Source organism: Eriocheir sinensis, chromosome 48, assembly GCF_024679095.1.
Source record: "Eriocheir sinensis breed Jianghai 21 chromosome 48, ASM2467909v1, whole genome shotgun sequence".
Classification (NCBI taxonomy): Eukaryota; Metazoa; Arthropoda; class Malacostraca; order Decapoda; family Varunidae; genus Eriocheir; species Eriocheir sinensis.
In genome coordinates this window covers 2,604,884-2,620,604 of record NC_066556.1, presented here as the reverse complement: position 1 = coordinate 2,620,604, position 15,721 = coordinate 2,604,884, and positions in this window count along the sequence as shown.

Genomic DNA, 15,721 nt, shown 5'->3' with positions numbered 1-15,721 from the left:
TGCCCTCGCAAGTCAACAGTACAACGTACGTAGGAAAGCCCGGCATTTTGAACACGAGAAGGTTTGCCGCAGAGGGGAACGGGTTAGGAAAAAGTTGAATATCGAGTTTGAGGTTTGAACAAAGCGTCAATTTCCCTCTGCGACCGTCCCACCGTGAGAGAGAGAGAGGAGAGGGAGAGGGAGGGAGAGGGCAGTATAGAAGACAACCTTTTTTGAAAGTAAACATTCCGCACCATTTCTCGAGTTTGTATTGTGAATTTTCTGCACTATTTTTTCTTTAGACTTTTTCCTTTTTTTTTTTCCATCGTGACATACGCGCGACTAGATATCGTGCGCCTTTCATTTCTCTCAGCTTTTTTCTCTATTTTTATTTTTCATTTTGTTTCATATTCTTCGTCGCTATTTTTTTTTTCTTTCTCTCTTTCGGCGGCGCACGCGGGAAACGAGACAGACGAAGCGGCTGATTAGTTTCGTTACGCGACTAGAATAGAATGTCACGTTTGATTTATTTCGCCGCCGAGGAAAGTTCAGACTCCGAAGCGCCGCGCAGACAAGAATCATGCACGTCAGCCTTACAGACGATGAGGGTTGCCGCCGCCTATCAAATATCCCTCACCCATTAGACCCGCATTCTCACACATTTCAGGACTTCGGTTGGTGTTCTTAGACGGTTCCTTCACCTACATCAATAAATTCTAAACACTAAAAAGAGGGTAAACGCATCCCCATGATTGTTTCCTTACGTTCATGGTGCAGAAACTTCGTTGCACTACCACCAGGGTCATAAAAGTACCCATGGAAATGCCCACAAATCCTACGAAAGCCTTGTCAAGTGTATGTGCTTGAGCGGCCGAACGGTTTAAGAATTTGCCCCTTATACACCCATATTTGATAAGGCTTTCGTAGAGGTTGTGGTGGGTATTTCCATGGGTAGTTTTTGCACCATGAGCGGGAAAAAACACCGATGAGAAGCAGACTAATCAATTTTGTGGCCTTTGGAAGTAGTGTTTAGTCTAAGTATATCGGTCTTTAAAAGTCTTGCCTTCTTTCACGTTAGTCAAAAGAAGGTTAGCTTTTTTTTTATTTATCTTTGTTGTATTGAAAGTTCTGGAGTCTTTAAAAAGGGTAACATGATAAAGAAACCGATTAAAAAGTGGGATAACAAAGATTTTTTTAATTGCATTTTTTTATGTGTGCAATGAAGTTTGTTACCGAAGATTTTTTTATTTGGATTATCTTTTTCTCTTTTGTCATGGCCGTGTGCAGTGAAGTTTGGTATCCCGGGAAGGAAACAAAATCGAATCGACTCGCAAACTTAATAAAGAATAAATAAAATAAAACCCCCGGCCGCCATAGCTCCTGCCGCGTATTTTTTCCCAATCCTTTTACTCGGCCATGAAGGCAACGTCCGAATGGCTCAGTTGTCGTTAGCATTCCGCGGAGACGCCACGCTGTGCTACAAGACGCAACTAATTGAGAGTCAGAATTCACCCTCTGCAAGGAAAAAAAAAGAGCAGGGAAGGAGAGAGGGAGAGAGCGAGAGACTTGAGGGGAACATCATGGAGAGGACTGGAGTCGGCTTGGGAATAGAGGGGAAAACGGCGGAAAACACTCACGGACTTGAATTGCAGACTGAAGTGAATTGAGGGTCGGCGAGTGAAACGGTTTCTGGCGGTCCTTTTTATTCTCCCCACAGCCCCAGCCCACCCTCTCCCTCTCCTCTCTCCCTGTCCCTCCCTTCCTCCTCCTACTCCTCCTCCTCCTCCTCCTCCTCCTCAAGTGGTCTGTATACGTGTTTGGGCAACTTGCATCTTCGCCTTATTGCTGACTGGTCTCCGGAGGGTTCATTGTGCATCTGTTGGTCGGCATACGTAGTTCGGTGTGTGTGTGTGTGTGTGTGTGTGTGTGTGTGTGTGTGTGTGTGTGTGTGTGTGTGTGTGTGTGTGTGTGTGTGTGTGTTCTTGTTTGTTTGTTCTTTTTTATTTGCATTTTTTTCTCAGGGTTGAATCCGGCTCGTAATTTCTAGTATTTTATCACTTTTTTTTTTTCATTGATTTACTTTAACTTTTTTTTTGCATATGTTTCACGGCCACGATTTCATCCGGTGTGTGTGTGTGTGTGTGTGTGTGTGTGTGTGTGTGTGTGTGTGTGTGTGTGTGTGTGTGTGTGTGTGTGTGTGTGTGTGTGTGTGTGTGTGTGTCTGTGTGTCTGTGTGTGTGTGTGTGTGTGTGTGTGTGTGTGTGTGTGTGTGTGTGCAGGAACATTTTGGGTGTGAAGAGGGACGAAAAAGAGTGACGGGAGGCAGTATCGTATCATGATGGGCAGGAGGAGCAGGCCACTCTTTACCTCCCCCCTCCCTTCCTTTCCTCCCCCCCCCTTTCCTCCCCTCCCTCCCTCCTTTCTCTCGTCCTTCGTAAAAAAAATAGTTTATGGCGAGGACACCAACACATGCCTCGGCCACAGGAAGCGATAGTGGAGGAGGGAACGAGGGGGCGAAGGAGGGGAGGCGAGTGAAGAAGTGAGGGAGGAAGGGAAGAGGAGAGGAGGAAGGAGGAGGCCGCGGAGGAGAGGATGATATAATGTAGGGCGGAAAACTGAACCACGAGGGGAAAAAAAAATAAGACTGAAAAAGATGCAGCTTCCTCAAACGGTATAAAAAGAAACTATTTTTTTTTTTCATTGCTACGAGTATTTTCACGTGTAAATACTGCCATTGCCTTACAACTGGAAAATGAAAGGAAGAGTTATGCATTTTTAAAGAGCTCGGTAATCATTTAAATGCCAACCTTAATGCGACGGAGGTGAGCACCGGGGCCACGCGCAGGTAAAGTGTTTGCACCTGACTTTACTTGATCTCTACCTTGATTTTTATAAGATTTCTACTTCTCGTCTTAGATCCTGGGAAAACACCACGTCCTCTTGAGACCTAAGGAAGGGGTGGAGGGGAGGGAAGGGAGGAGAAGGAGGAGGAGGAGGAGGAGGAGGAGGAGGAGGAGGAGGAGGAGGAGGAGGAGGAGGAGAAAAGTGAGTCTGAAGGGGTGGAGGGAAGGGGAGGGGGAAGGGAAGGGGAAAGGAAGAGGAGGCTGAAGGATTGGAGGGAAGGGGAGGATGGAGTTGTGAAGTGGGGGAAAGGTGAAGGGGTGAAGGAAGGGAGGAAGAAAAGATTGAAGGAATGGAGGGGAAGGAAAGGGGAGGGGGAGGAAAGGAAGGCTCACCACCATCACTGAAGGTTCCTAAAGGTTTCGAGGCTTCTGAACTCCATTGCGAAGCGCCGACAAGAATTGGACGTCATTTCCAGTAATCCAATTGGTGGGCGGGAACAAGGGAGCGGCGGGCCCTGGGGACTCGAACCCGGGCGTTTTGTTTTCCCAATTTCGACACGAGTGAGGCTGACCCCGACATGGCCCACCCTTGCCCCCCTCCCTCCCTTCTACCTCCCATTCATCCACCCTCTCCTTCCTCACCCCCTAACCACATCCAGCCTGTTCTCCCTCCCTTGCCATCCACCTCTCCAGTATTTTTCTTAACCTCTCCAAATCTCTGCTTATTCTTCCTTCATCTTCAACCTCTCCAAATCTTTACTTTTTCTTCCTTCATCTTCATTCCTCCCTTCTTTTCTTTCTCAATTTCCCCACTTTATTTTTTTTCGTCCCCCCTTCCTCCGTCCATTTCCACTCTCAGCCTCCCTTTTACATTTTCCCCTCAAATCTCTTTCCCCATTACGCTTTAATTTATTTCCCTTTCCCTCTCCCCATTTTTCATTCGTGTTCCTCTTCCTCACTTCCCTTAACTACCACATCCACCCACAGCCTCCCCTTTCTCTCGTCCACTCACCCAACATCCTCACCCAATCATATCCATCCCCATCCACCACCACACCTCCTTCCACTCCTTTACATCCACCCCATATATTACTTTCCCTTTCACTCATCCAACAAACTTGTTTCACTCACCGTCTCATCCACCTTCCACCCTCCCTGATGCACTTTCACTCACCCACCACATCTTCCACCTATACCCCGCTCCCTGCCTCCTTCATTCACTGCATCATTCCTCTTCCACCTTGTCTTATCACCCACCTCCCCTCACACCCTTTAATTTCCCCTCATCTTTCCTCACCTGTGCGCCTGACGATCTCATTCTGCCACAATTTTTTCATGGTTTTGTTGATTTATTTTTATTTTAGTTTCTTGTTTCTTTTTCATATTTTCTTTGCCCTCATTTTTTTTTTATCTTTTTCCTCCTTTATTTTTCCTGCTAGTGTTTTTTCTACCTTTTTTTTTCTTTCACCTCCTCTTGCTCTTATCCATGCTCCTCCATCTCCTCCTCCTCCTCCTCCTCCTCCTCCTCCTCCTCTCCTTTTTCAGTCTCTTCTTCAAGTTAATGATATTAGTGTCTGCATTTTTTTCCGCCTTTCACAGAAGCATATCTCACCTCGCACTATGTTATTCGTTTTATTAACACTTTTATCTTGCCTTCTACAAGTAATTTTCTCTCCTCTAGTCTCTTCTTTTCATCATCCTGCAGCGAAGTAACTTAGTGTGTGTGCGGGGGGAGGGGGAGGGGGGATCGCGCGTGTGTGTGTGCGTGTGTGTGTATGTGTGTGTCTATGTATATGTGTGTGTGTGTGTGTGTGTGTGTGTGTGTGTGTGTGTGTCTATGTATATATGTGTGTGGGTGTGTGCTTTTATTAATTCCAAAGTGGACCTGAAGGCACTTTTGTCGCCGTCCTTCAAAAACCGCGAGGAGATTTTACGACGCACATTTCTCTCGTCTCGGGTTCTCTAAGGGAGCGAGAACGGCATTTTTTCTTCGGGCTCGCTTCTCCGAATTGAGGATACTTTTCGCTACCGTGTTTGCCCCGAGCGGGTGTGTCAGTGGTGTCGCCGTGTGTGTGTGTTGTGTGTGCATTTCATCCGATGTGCATGTGGAGTTTTGTGTGCCGGTCACTCTACTAGTCTTGTATATCTCACTTTTCCGCTCATTTTTTTTTTTTTTTTACAGCAAAGGGAGCAGCTCAAGGGCAAAAAAGGAAATCATAATGAGAAAAGAAGGCCCGTTAGTCACTGCCGCTATAAAAAAAGAGTTTAGAAGAGTGACCAAAAGAGAGGTCAATTTCGGGAGGGAGGTGTCTCGGTACTCTCATCTTGAAAGAGTTAAAGTCGTAGGCAGGAGGAAATACTTTGTTTTATTTCGATGTTCGTTCTTGTAAAGCGAAGGAAGCTGGGTGGCTCATAACATCCTTACTGAGTTCCTATCATCATCATCATCATCACTACCACCACCACCTCCAAGTTTCCCCTCCTTCCTTTCCCTCGTCTTGTCATTTTATCAGCTGCCTCGTTTCCTCCGCCCCTTTCCTCATCTTCCTCCTCTTCCACCTCCTTCCTTCGCATACGGTTTCACTTCCCTCATTAGGATTGAAATTGTCTCCTTTTGCTTCCTCACTCCCTCCAGAGGCAGCGGCGAGGGCGACTCCACAGCGAAGCCCAAGTATTATACCTTTTGACATAATGAGGAAAATTTAGTGGAGCGAGGCTGGGAGTATTCGTTATCCACCTGCCGCCCTCCACCTCTTCCTTCAGTGGAGAGAGAGGGAGAGGGAAAGAGAAAGTAAAGGAGAAGGGGAGAGGGAGAGTAGGAAAGAGGGAAGGAGAGAGGAAAGGAAGAGAGATGAGGAAGAGAGGAGAGGGAGATGGAAAGGCAGGGAAAGAGAGAAAAGGAGAGGGAGTGGAAGAGGGGAAGAATTAGAGGAAGAGGGATATAAGAAGAGGAAAAGAGAGAGAGAGAGGATGAGAAGGATAGAGACGGAAGGAGGAAAAAAAGGTAGAGAGGGAAGGGAGGAGAGAGGGAGAAAGGTAGAGCGAGAGAGGTGAAATGAAACACTACTCCACTGATGGATAATTTAGGGGTCCTGATGGCGGGGAAAAGGAAACAGTATCCTAAATTGGCCTGTACTCCACCCTGTTTATGTGGAGTCAACCCTTTTCCTCTCGCTCTCTGGAAACGGATGGAGGAAAAAAAAAACAGAGCTTCGGACACAACAGAGGGCCATCGGACACCTGTGTGGAGATATTTGATTAGGATTGAACATCAGAGAGAGATAGAGAGATGAAACTGGAGGATTGGGCGAAGCAGGATGGAGTACACAAACGCCAAAGAAGAGAGATTGATTACACTTTGGAAAGGTCTTTATTCTGTCTTTGGTGATGATTGAAAGTAAAAGAGAGGGAGAGAGAGATTAAACTAGGGTATTTTTCGAAGCAGGATTGAACACTCTTAAGGCTTGGCAAAGAAGAGAGATGGATGACGTTGGGAAAGGCCTTTATTCTACCAGATGATGATGAGTGTGCTTGGATTGAATGTAAGACAGATAGAGAGATTATACTAGAGCAAGTACCGAAGTAGGATGGAATACTGTAACACCAGACAAAGAAAACAGGTGGGCAACGTTAGGAAAGGCCTTTATTTTGCAAGATGATGATGATGATTGTGTTTGGAATGAATGTAAGAGAGATAGAGAGATTAAACTAGAGCATTTGCCGGAGTAGGATGAAATACTTTAACATCAGACAAAGAGGAAAGGTGAAGAACGTTTATTTTATTCTGCCATGATGATGAGGATTGTTTTAGAACGTATAGTAAAGTGTATTCATGTCTCAAGCACTCTATTCTATACCGTAACTTTCTCCTTTTCCTTTTGTTTATTAATTTCAAGCTGATTGTCACATGTATTGTCACTTATCATTCTGTAATTACCTTCTACGCTATTATTTCTTTCCTGCTTTTCCTTTTCTCTATTACGAGTCATTAGTTTGTATTGCCATTGTGACTCCATCATCGTCATCCCCATTGTCATCATCGTCAATTTCTTCTTTTCTTGCTCCAGTTTTACCGTCACACTTTCACGATTTTCTCACGTTTGCTCTCTACTTTTTCCTCCCATCGGCGTTTTATCAGAGGAGGAGGAGGAGGAAGAGGAGGAGGAGGACAACAATCACATTTTCAAAGCTATATTGCAGAACAGCATTAACATCGTTTTTCACTTTCAACCATAGACTTTTATCCTGTTTTTTTTTTAATTCCTGTCTGTCATCCTCTCCATCCCATTACGTTATATACCATCCCATCCTATCCCAGCTTGTCCCATACCTTCCAATCCCCTTATATCTCTCCCTATTCTATTCTATCCTATCCCTTTCCATCCCAGCCAGTCTCATCCCATCCCGACTTTTCTCATCCCACACTATCCTTTCCCATCCAATCTTCTCCCTTTCCATTTCACACCATCCCATCCTATTCCATCCCATCGCATTTTCCCCCATCCCATTCCAATTTCTTCCTCTCCTATCCCATTTCCTCCCATCCCATTTTCCTCCATCCCATCCCATTTTCTTCCTCTCCCATCCCATTTCCTCCCATCCCATTTTCCTCCATCCCATCCCATTTTCTTCCTCTCCCATCCCATTTCCTCTCGTCCCATTTTCCCCATCCCATCCCATTTTCCTCCTCTCCTATCCCATTCCGTCCTTCTCGTTGTTCTTTGGCCCACCCTTCATTCGGTTCCCCCTACAATTATAGTAATGGAGGCGCCGTCTGTTTACGTCGAAATTCTGTATCTTTTTTCTTAGCTCGTGTAGATGAGAAGGGAAACAAGGAAACGAGGAAGGGTCGGGGATATGTGGAAGGGAGGAAGGGAAGGGGGGAGGAGGAGGAGGAGGAGGAGAAAAGAAAGAAGGAAGAGAAATGGGTTGTATGGTTGAGGGGAAAAAAGGGAAATGGCTGAGGAAAGGCAGAATGGGTATTGACCTATTAGAGAGAGAGAGAGAGAGAGAGAGAGAGAGAGAGAGAGTAGAGCAGTCCGGAAGTGATGCGTCCGGTACCATTGTTACGGACGGGTGTGGCACTGTTAGCGGCCAACCCTCACCCCCCCTCACCCCCCTCACCCCACCCCCCTTTGGCCCTCACCCCACTCACCCCTTCACTCCCCCTTCACCCCTCTTCACCCCCTCACCCCTCCTTTCCCGCTCACCCCTCTTCACCCCCTCATCCCTCCTCACCCCTCACCCCTTCACCCCTCCTCGCCCCCCTTGCCCCTTCAACACTACACTTTCTCACGTATAGCCCCACAACACCCCATCCCTGCATACCTGACGCCGCCTGTATTGCCCATCACCAAGAAACACACTCATACACACACACCTGCAGAGAGAGAGAGAGAGAGAGAGAGAGAGAGAGAGAGAGAGAGACTAACAACACGGCAGAGGTCAATTACCGACGGTGGAAACAGGAGAGCCGATGTTGATGCTACGTCCTCTTCCTCTTCCTCCTCCTCCTTCTCTTCTTCCTCCTCCTCCTCCTCCTCCTGATCTTCCACCTCCTCCTCCTCTTGTGCAGGCGCCGACGGGACTCGACAAATACCCTCGTTTATTTTTGTTTTATCTTTGCCTCTGAAATTTGTCCGCTTCCCCCTCGCAATAAAGGTTTGTAATCCATCCCTTTATTTTCATTCTTATCAAAACGTACGTGTGTGTGTGTGTGTGTGTGTGTGTGTGTGTGTGCGTGGGGAAAATGTTACGATTGCATTTTTTTTTTGTCCCTTGATCCCCGATTCTACATCTCGAAACATACACTGCGATAATTTTTCATATATTATCTCTCTCTCTCTCTCTCTCTCTCTCTCTCTCTCTTTATCTTCCTGTATTTTTTTTCTGTTGGATAAATTCGTATATTAATTTTCCTCGAATTGTAAAAGTAGTTTCGTTTTTGTTTTGCTCAGATTGCCGATGTGTTTTTTCTTTCAGTTTCTTTTAATGTTATTTTTTATTACCGTTGTGATCGACGTAAAATAAACTATTTCTGATAATGCTGACTTTTAAAATTTCTTCTTATTTTAAAACACATTTTTGCACGTCATTTACACTTCTGCCGCACAACTCCACGGCAACATTTAATTTCATTGCGACATTTTTCCTTGAACTTTAAGACTCAGTGCATCTGTTATCGCATTATTTTTTCTTAAGTACCCTTCATTTGTCTTTTACTTCATCATTTTCCACTAATAAACTCTCTCTCTCTCTCTCTCTCTCTCTCTCTCTCTCTCTCTCTCTCTCTCTCTCTCTCTCTCTCTCTCTCTCTCTAATAGGTCAATAACCATTTTCCCTTTCCTCAGCCATTTCCATTTTTTCCCTTCAACCATTCAACCTCTCTCTCATCATCGTCAGCCTCAGGACTTATTTTGGTTCACGTTTTATCTTTGGGCGTTGTGTTATATTCTGCACAGTACGAGGGTGGGCTGAAAGGTTGGTAGGCTGAGTGGTGCGACTGTGATTAAAAGTTCACCTGCACAAACTTCAACTCCTCTTACTAATGACTGTATTGTTTCTTTGGTTGGTAGGCTGGTTGGTTGGTTGGTTGGTAGGCTGACTAAGAATGAGTGATGCGAGTGTGATTAAAGTTCACCTGCACAAACTTCAACTCTTCTTACTAATGACTGTACTGTTTCTTTCCAGGTAAACCCCCATCTGATGGTTAAAAGAAGTCTCCGGATGTGAGTAACAGCGACCCTTCCCGTTATACTCTTGTGCGGCGGAGATGGCATTGTTCGGCAGCCTCTCAGTCTCTGTCGCGTCACCAGCAGTTTGGACATAAAGACATTTACATACTGGAGCGAGACGACATCAGGTTTACAGATCCTACTCGTGAGAAGGTTGTGAGGGGGAGGGGGAGGTGTGTGTGTGTGTGTGTGTGTGTGTGTGTGTGTGTGTGTGTGTGTGTGTGTGTGTGTGTGTCAACATAGTCTTAATTGCAGTTTTCTCTCTCCTTTCTTTGTCTTTCATTCCTGTTTAGTCCTACATTCTCATTTCACATGGTTCTTTTTTTATTAAATTAAATCTATGCGTCAACTTTTATGTTTCCTTGTCAATGTTTCTGTTTCCCTGTCCATTTATTTTTACCTCACGTTTTTTTTTTTTTTTACATAATCTATGCGCTAACCCTCAATGCTTGTTTATATGTGTTTTCCTGTGTATCTTTCTTGCCTCCCAGCCTGTCTGTCTTGCACTCTTTCCCTCACAGCCTTCTCCTGTTTCCCCCTCTCCCTCATCTCAAGTATCAGGAAAGAACATCAAAAGCAGACGTATTTTCCGTCACCTGCCTTAAAGCACACACCTCAAGGCTTCTGCGGTTACCTGAGTGTTCTATTTTTGACGCCTTGAACCTTGAGCCCCATGTGTTCCTTGTCCTCTCTGCTTCTTTCTTCCTTGCTCTTTTATTCTCGTCTTTTGGGTGTGTTTTTTTTAGCCTCTCCGACCGTCGTGCTCCTGTGTGTGTGTGTGTGTGTGTGTGTGTGTGTGTGTGTGTGTGTTGTTTTCGTTTTCCCTTTCCGTTTTCTTTGCTTGTTTTGGCGCTAGTCCTGTGCAAGTTTATTGGTCCATTTCTGGCGCGACTCGATGTTTTGTGTTCGTACAGTAGTGGCGCTTCGGAATGGTCGTTGTCTGACTTTTTGTTCGTTTTCTTTGTGAGGTGATTTTTTTTTCTTTTTTATTTCTGAGGGTCGATTCTATTTTTTTTTCATTTATCCTTCAATCCATATCTCCCTTTTTTATGCTCGTTTATTGTCACCCTTTTATTTTCATTGTTTATTCGTTTTTGTGTTTGTTTTTTGTTTTTACTCCTGAGGGGACGTATTTTATCTAATTATTTTGTCGTGTATTCATTTTTTTCATTTACTTGCCGGGCATTAAATAACGAATCCTATCCGCTTCTTTGAGGAAACTCCCTTCGGCGATATTCTTTCTCAGTCATCTCTTTTTGCGTTGGTTATTTTTTTCCTCGTGCAATATATTTCCCATTTAACCCATTTGTATCTTCTCTCTGGCTTTCATATATTTTCCTTTCCTTTCTCTATTTTCCATCTTTTTTTGTTTACTGTTTCCTATTTCTCCCATTTATTTTATTTTTTCATTAGTTTATCATCATATTAGCATACTTTATCCCATTTCCCCATTCATTTCCCTGTCTTTCATCTCATTTCCATCTAATATGCTTGCTTTTAACTCATTTCTCTCACTTATTTTACATCCATCTATTTCATTATATTTATTTCCATCTTGTTTTTTTCTCCCGTTTTTTCTTACTTGTTTTTCGTCTAGTCGTGCACGATTTGCATCATCTCAGTTCAGTCTTCGTCTGTCATTTCCGCCGCTGCATGTAATTTCCCGGCTCGGACGTGAGTGGAGGCTGGAAATGCACAACAGAATACAAGTGGAGCCGCTGGTGCAGTTAATATCCTATGCACTGAATTGCGCACTCTCTTCCACTCTTACGTTTTCCGACTTCTCATCTCAAGGCCTCGAGCATATAATTTCACTGGACATAATTTTCATCCTTTATGTCCTTTCCTGCTCTCGCCCAATGCTTGTTATCCGTTTTTCTTTGTTCCGGGTATGTGTCCTCTGTTCGTCTTTCTTTTGTCTCCATACGAATTCACCTCATCGCTTGCTATGGTGGAGAAGCGATGCGTGACAGGTGTTTGAGGGGAGAGAGCTTGTATAGGGTGTCGCTGTGTATCTATGTGGGTGGTTATACGCTTTGTCTGTGTCTGAATATATCTATCTGTCTCTGTCTATTTCTTTTTTTTTCTCTCTCTCTCTCTCTCTCTCTCTCTCTCTCTCTCTCTCTCTCGTTTGAACTACAAATTAAACTACATATACGCACCATCGAGAAGGCTGACCCGGACCTTAGTTAGTCACATTTGCTCGGAGCTCGTAATTAAAACAGCCTAACTAAGCGTGGCGGGGCTGATTTGAATACCTGCTCGCCGTCCTACCTTGCCTACCTTACCTTACCTTACCTGCCTTACCTTACCTTACCTGACCTGCCTGTTTACCTACCTCTTTGCTTATCTTCGTGTGTATTTGTCTATTTATTTACCTACTTGCTCGCCTTCCTACCTTACTTACCCTTCCTACCTTGCTTACCTGCCTTGCCTTACCTTACCTTACCTTACCTGCCTGTTTACCTTCCTGCTTGCTTATCTTCGTGTGTATTTCTCTATTCATTTACCTACTTGCTTGCCTTCCTACCTTACTTACCTCCCCTACCTTGCTCACATGCCTTACCTGTTTGCCTACCTACCTATCGACCTTCCTGTTTACTTATCTCCCTGTCTATTTGTCTATGTACTTACCTGCCTGCTGGCCTCCCTACCTTACTTAACTGCCTTTCCGTACCTTTCATTATCTTATCTTACCTGCCTGTCTAATTACCTTCCTACCTGCTCGCTTATCTTTATTTATTTTTCTATTTACTCACCTTGTCTGCTTTCCTTCTTATTTCTTACCTGTTTGTGATTTTTACCGATCTGCTTTTTTCCTTTTAATCTGCTTCTTAGTTGTTTACCTGTCTTATTTATTACCTGCTTATCTGTTTACTTACCTGTATGTCTATCTTACTTGGCTCAATCTTCTTAATCATCTACCTGCGTACCTGCCTACTTAACTACCCTATTGCGTACTAACCTGCGTAATTACCTACCTATTTACCTGGCCACCTGCTTGTCTGCTTTCAACATGGCGGAACGAAGCAGCAAGATGGTCGTGATGCTGTTTGTTTACACTGCAGTGGAGGATGACGTCAGCGTGTGCAGGAAGCGTGTCTCCTCTTGCACGCCCTCGCCTGTCTGTCTGTTTGTTTGTCCTTGTCCTTGTCATCCGCCGGGCGCGTCCTTTGTCTGCGTGTAGAGCATCGGAAGGCAAGAGCGGGATGAGAATGTACAGGTATGCGTATTGGTGCAAGGTAACGTTCGGTAAATATCCTTGTGTTTGCATTGGGCGAGTTGTTTGTCTTTTTGAGGGAGAAAGATGGAGTCGAAATGCAGGAAGAAAGGCCGGACAAAGGACTAAATTGGTATCAGGACGTGGGATTCGCGTAACAGGTGGTTAGTTAGAATTATGGTGGACAGAAGGAAATAATTTATGAGGGGCGTGGGAGGGTCCAGAGAGAGAGAGAGAGAGAGAGAGAGAGAGAGAGAGAGAGAGAGAGAATGTAGGAGAAGAGAGAATAAAGGAGAATAGCCAAGAGGAAATTTCGACGAAGAGAATTATAAAGGAAAACTACAGGACGAGAGAGAGAGAGAGAGAGAGAGAGAGAGAGAGAGAGAGAGAGAGAGAGAGAGAGAGAGAGAGAGAGAGAGAGAAGGACGGAGAAAAAGATTAGACGATGAAACTGCAATGAAGGTAAATTAACAAGTGAAAGCCGGGAGGATGAGAGAGAGAGAGAGAGAGAGAGAGAGAGAGAGAGAGAGAGAGAGAGGAGAACGCTTTGTTATTTATACCCGAACTTCGCTGAACAAGTGTTTAGGCGAACAGAACTTTGGCGATTCGGAAATAAAAATGGCAATACTGAACTAGATACGTCGATTGAAAGCGGGAGAGAGAGAGAGAGAGAGAGAGAGAGAGAGAGAGAGAGAGACGAGGGAGAGAAACACTGCAATACCTTCACTGTGATATAAAACTGCATTAATTTCAAGTACTAAGGGTAAAATATAATCTTTAATTAACAACACGTGAATACCTGGCGTCACCTGGCCGTCACTCTCCACTTCCTGAGACAAATTACCCGACGCAAACCTTTAAGAAAAAACTAAATGTCGGCTTAACGCGCGGCCGTCCATCCTCCACGACGCCTCCTCCGGCTGCCAATGTTAAATTCTGGTACACTCGCGAGTTATTTTTGCGGCGCTATTTCTGCGAACCATTAATTAGGAGGAGGAGGAGGAGGAGGAGGTGGAGGAGGAGGACACCTGCACCCCAGCCATCATGAGTCACTAACCCCTCCCCCCTCCTTCTTCCCCTTACCTGCCTCACCTGTCACGGAAATATTATTAGTGCGTAATGAAAAGACTACTCCCGCTCATTACCTGGGTCGAGGGAATCACAGTACCCCATGTTTACCTGTATGTGTATGTAGGGGGGGGGGGAATCTGTGTGTGTGTGTGTGTGTGTGTGTGTGTGTGTGTGTGTGTGTGTGTGTGTATGAGTGAGAGTAAGAATGAGTAAGAGTGAAGAGTAAGAGTTGGTGAAACGTAAGAGCTGTTTCCTTTACTGTTAAAAAAAATGAATAAGTGTGAGTGATTTTTTTTGTGTGTGTGTTTATGTGTATGGTTCAGGGTGTTATTAGACGGTTTTGTTTGTTTGTTTGTATATCAGGGCAAGAACCTCGACCTACCTCGTTATTGTTTGCGGCCGGCTCGATCCCCACCAGTGCAACAAAATACATTAAGATTTGTTGACATTGACCCGGCGACGCTGATTTGATTATGTACTCGCGGGGGAAAAATATATAACGTACTGATACCGAACTCATCACACTTGTAATTAGTTCAAGTTATTAATTCCTGGGGCAGATTAGACGGCTGGGGGAATGGCGGGGAGGCAGACGGAAAGAGGGGAAGAAGGGAGAGGGAGGGAGGTGGCAGGGTAGTGTTGTTGAGGTTGATATGGGTCGTTGAAGGAGTAAAATTATGATGGTAAGGATGGGGAGAAGGGGAGAAGAGGAGGGGTGATAGGAGGTATGAGAATGGGGATGGGGGAGGGAAGGTGTAAGGGAAAGGGAGGCAGTGATGGGCGTTGTAGAGGTTCATATGGGTCGCTGGAGGAGTAGGGATGGTAAGGATGGGGAGATGGAGTAAGGGGAGGGATGATAGGAGGCAGTGGGGAAAAAAATGGATAGACAGAAATAGGTTGACAGAGGAGTAAAAGAAAATTGATACGTAAATGGGTAAAAAGGGATTCGTAGCAATTTGTGGAAAGGTCTTGTGACGTAGACAGAGAGGGAGGGGAGAGGACGGAGAGGAAAAGAGGGAGATGAAAGAAACGTAACCCTTTAGCGTCACACGTCACGCCTCAACCCAGTGACCTTTTGTGTTAAGTATTGACATGGAAACATGGAAATGCAGGCAACAGAAAGCCTATTGGCTCATTACGAGGTTGCCCGCTTTGGTGAATTAATCTGCTCGACAGCCGCTTGGGGCCTGGGGAGCAGATGAAAGCACCTCGGTATTCAGTTACTCCTGACGCTACGAAATGACTGTCGATTCGATATTTGAAGGAGTTGATGGTATTCGCATTTACTGCTTATGAGGGAAGATTGTTCCAGTGGCGGATGACTCGGTTTGAAAAGAAACTCCTTCCAATGTCTGTGTTACATCGACTGAACTGAATGGGTAAACCGTTATTTCTAGTTCTTGATTTGGTTTGCAGTTCAAGGAGTTTGGAGTAATCGACGTTATTGAACTTTTTCAGGTACGGTACTTGAAGACTTGAATCATATTCCCTCGTAGGCGTCTTTTCTCCAACGTCACCAAAACTGTCATCACCACCACGACCACCACCACGACAGTCTCCACCACTAACACCAACACTACCAACAACACCATCACTACCACTAACACTCAACACCATTAACACCAAAATCAGCAACAGCAATAAGAAAACTCCAGATTCCCCACCCCCTCGTGTTAGCTTCAAACAAAAAACATAAAAAAAAGTCATGTTTAGCTGTAAAAATAACATCCATAAAACCTTTCCCATTGTTTCTCAAAGGAGGATTTCGGTCTATTCTTGAACCTTTAAATAATTGCCTTGTTATATTTGCCTTCTTCCAACGACCTTGACCCAGATCTCGCCCATATTGATTCTCTCTTTTAGAATCGTACATA